At 55.7% G+C, this 3,974-nt stretch overlaps 1 non-coding gene across 1 annotated transcript; it reads left to right on the top strand.

The window, feature by feature from the left end:
- Nucleotides 1-983: 983 nt before the first annotated feature.
- LOC129343751 (U4 spliceosomal RNA) lies at nucleotides 984-1,124 on the top strand. The gene has a single exon (XR_008598327.1). It is a non-coding gene; the product is annotated as a U4 spliceosomal RNA (small nuclear RNA).
- The last annotated feature ends 2,850 nt before the right edge of the window (nucleotides 1,125-3,974 follow it).

The following is a 3,974-nucleotide window of genomic DNA, read 5'->3' as shown; positions in this document are numbered from 1 at the left end:
CTCAGCCACGATGACTCCAGCAGGCGGTCTTGGGTAAGCAGCTCCTCTCAGCCCAGCTGCCCAGCTGTTCTGTGAGGATGAGAATAACACTGACTTTGTGGCTCTGAGTGAGCACTGATCTGTCTAGAAGAGCCGTATTTAAGTGCAGTTATTATTATAAAGGTGCTCCTGTAGCATGGTGGTTAAGTGGCTGGACTGCAAGTCAGCACTCTGCTGGTTCAAATCCCACTCCTGCTATGAGCTGAGCAGGTGGCCTTGGGTCAGCCGCTCTCAGCCCAGCTGTATTATGGGATAAGAATAACATTGACTTGGGTCTGAGCGTGGGGCACTAATCTGTCTAGAAGAGAGGTATAGAAGCACAGTTATTATTATCCTACTTCATAGGGTTGTTGCGAGGATAAAATCAAGGAGAGGAGCGAAATTATTTTGAAAGGCAGGATTTACAAGGAGTTAATAAAGCAAGGGGGCGTTTCTTATTTACCATTTTACTCATGCGATCTCTCTCCAAGCCAATAATAATAATTAATTAACAAAAGGCAATTCCTAGCCAATAAAAACCCAAGACGTTCTTCGGACGCTCTTTCCTCCCCTCTCCGGATTCCTTTGCAACGATTGGTTCATTTTTCGTTCAGGGCTCCCTCCTCCCCGCTCGCTCCACCCCTTCTTGAAAACGTCACTCATTCATGAGGTCCTGACTCCGCCTGCCCTCCCAGGCGGGCTAGGTCTGAAACTCGATGACGCAGTTGTCTAAATTTGCATAGAGGCCCAGAAACCTTTGCGGGGAGGCGCCCGGACACCGCCGAAAGGGAGACGCGGGAGAAATCCGGCTCCGCAGCCTCCGGGACCGCGAGTGTGGGGCGCGCGTTGCGCGGGGAGGCAGGCGGCCCTTCCGAGCCTTCCTGGCATCGCCGAGAGGAAGCGCCTCGCTGTGACCTGAAAAGCTATCCAGCCGGAGAGCCCTGGAGCCGGTGCAGCGCAGAGGTAGCTTTGCGCAGTGGCAGTATCGTAGCCAATGAGGTTAATCCGAGGCGCGATTATTGCTAATTGAAAACTTTTCCCAATACCCCGCCATGACGACTTGAAATATAGTCGGCATTGGCAATTTTTGACAGTCTCTACGGAGACTGAACTTTTCTGGTACAAAGAATAGATATGCAGTGACTCACCTTTTTTTTCTTACTATCAACTACGCTTCTTTCCTAATTCAATCCTCTTATTTTCCAAACCTTTACCAAATCGACGCTTTGTAATATAATCTTCATTCTTTCCCCCCCAGCGTTTACTTTTGCAGTTCGTATTTTTTTTCAATTAGATACTCTTCCTCCTAAAGGCAGGTAGCTGAGCTGGCCTGTATTAGAAGAGAAAGATCCGGGCCCAGCTGCACCCGAAGGACCAACTAGATTTCCGGGGCAGGCGCTTTGGAGAGTTGGAGCGCTCTGGAAATCTACCCGGGAAATCCGGTTGGTTTTGAGGGGCTGCTGGACCCGACTCTCGCGCTTCCGGCTCAATCGCGCTTCAGGGCCTTTCTTCACGGGCACGGCTGCCCTCTGACCTGCAGTGGGATGCCGCCGACCAGCCGCGCTTGTTCGCAACTGAGCCCGGAGCGCGCGGAGCAGCCGCCTCGCCCGCCTCCAAAGGCCCCGGGCGCCCCAGTCGGCTCCCGGCGGAGTGTTTCTCGAGAGCAGGAATCGGCTACCGCCGCGGGGACGAGCCAAGGACCGGGCTGGAGTCCTCCGCAGAGCATCGCTGCAGGGCGAACTCCGCACCCGCGCCCCGGCCCGCTGTTGCTTGGCTCCCGGGACCCCTCGGAAGGCGGGGAGCTGGTCTGGACAGCTGCCCCCCCCCGCTCCTCCCCAAAGGATGCTGGGAAGTGTAGTCCAAGGAGGAGGCCAGAGCATCCTGTTGGGCGGAGGGGAGAGGAGGGGCTAGAGATGTGGCATTAGGGTTGCCAGGTCCAGGTTAGGAAATTCCTGGAGATTTTGGAGGTGGAGCCGGGAAAGAGTGGAGTTTGGGGAGGGGAGGGGCCTCAACAGGGTATAATGCCACAGAGTCCACCTTCCAAAGCAGCCATTTTCTCCAGGGGAACTCACCTCTGTGGCCTGGAGATCAGTTGTAATTCCAGGAGATCTCCAGCCACAACCTGGAGGCTGGCAACCCTATGTGGCATGGAGGTTCAAGGGACAGGCAGTGCCAGCCCGGCCTTGGGTCTGGGCTGTCCTCTCCTGGGCTGCTTTACCCACTTTGCCAAGGCCCCAGATCCGACTTTTGTCTGCCTGTATGGAATAGCCAGAGGACCCCAATTCCCCTCCCTGTTGCCCCGGGGGTGGGGGTGGGGGTGGGGGGGCAGAGGGGCCTGGCAAACAGCTTCTTCTCAGCTGATCTCCAGACCTGCAAGCCAAGCAGTTCTGCCCCCCCCCCCCGCCTAAGGGCTGCTTGCACACAGGGATGCCCTCTTGTTTGGCCCCAGCCTCTCCCGCTGTGGGTCGGCGGCAGCTCAGAGTGCGCTCGGCATGGTTCTGCTTCCAGTTAAAGCCGGATCTCGGTCCCCTGGTGCTGGGAGAGGCGCCGCCGAGACCTCGCAGAGTCAGCAGGAAGGGTTAGCCTTTCCACGCCGCGGGAGGCCACGCCTGTGTTGTCTGTCCTGTGCTCCTTGAGGTAGACTGCTCTTGCACATGGCTGAAGGGTTCTGTGGAGCTGAGCAAGAGAATTTCCCAGGGCCTCGTGCCCTGTGGCTCTGACCCGCCTCCTGCACAGCCACCGTCACTGGCATGTAAAATGTGCCCCTTCCTGGCAGCTGCCGCTCTCATCCCCATGGCAAGGCTGGCTCTGTTCACGGAGGACAGAGGAGAAACGCGCCACTCCCGAATCCACGGCCCTCCTAGTGCTGCTCCCTCTCTCTCACTCTCTTTCTGGCCTTACCTCTACGTTTTCTTCCCCCCAACAGATGGGAAAGACTTAATTTATTTAAATGAAAAAGAAACAAGTGGAGGTGTTTAATTGAATTACATGTCGGAAAAAAAAATTACTAATCCCATCAACACGTCGTTAGCTCCAGGGTGATTAATGCTGACATTAAGTTGAAATAATTCTAAGCAGGCTTTTATGTTTGCAGGCAGGCTCTGTGGCTGTTTGGGTGGGAAAGGGACCTGGATCGCTGCTCTGGCAGGACCTCTTGGCTCTGGAGCTCTCCGGAAGCACAGGGCACTGTGGGTGAGCCTGGAACATCTGGGGTCTGCGGGCAAGAAGGGGTGGGCTCTGGCTCTGGCGTGCAGCCCCCCCCCCCCGGCCATGCAGCCGGGGCCTGAGTGGAAGCACCCTGGTGTTCCATGTGGCATGGCCTGGGGACCACGACAGGTATCTTTTGCAGAAATCTCGCTGTCATAGGAGATGAGGACGGACCTCACAGGAACAGAAATCCCAGAGGGGCACTTGTTTGGGATGAATACTGGTGGCCCTCAAACTGCCTACCCCCTTCTTCACCCTCTCTTCGTTGTCCCATCCCACGCACCTGCAGGTTATAAGGCAGGATCTTGGGGTAAAGCACACTTGTGCCCCAAGATTTCTCACTACGCCAAACTTGTATGCCAGATTAACTCTCCTCCCACCCCTCAAGTTCTGGGAACTGTACAGTTTTGTGAAAGTGCTGAGAATTCTGTGCAGAGATCTTTACGCCAGGGGCAGCTCCACCCGGTAACAGACCAGCGGACCTGTTCTGGGGCAAGGCACCCGCCGCCTGTAACTGGGATGCTGGCACAAATGGTGGCGCTAGGTGAGCCATGCGTGGATCCAGGAGCATTTGCTTCTTATGATCCTCAGCAGAATCAGGGCCGCTTACTGCATACTGGAGATGCAGGAGTCTTGGGGCAAGTTCAAGAGGAACAGGGATCCCCTCCTAACTCCTGTTGCCACTCCTCACTGGAATCATTACTGCAGAAGGGATATGCCTTGGCGGTTAAGAGATCTCAGTGTGCAAT

The sequence above is a fragment of the Eublepharis macularius genome, chromosome 15 (assembly GCF_028583425.1).
Source record: "Eublepharis macularius isolate TG4126 chromosome 15, MPM_Emac_v1.0, whole genome shotgun sequence".
NCBI lineage: Eukaryota > Metazoa > Chordata > Lepidosauria > Squamata > Eublepharidae > Eublepharis > Eublepharis macularius.
This window is presented reverse-complemented; position numbering and strand designations above follow the sequence as displayed.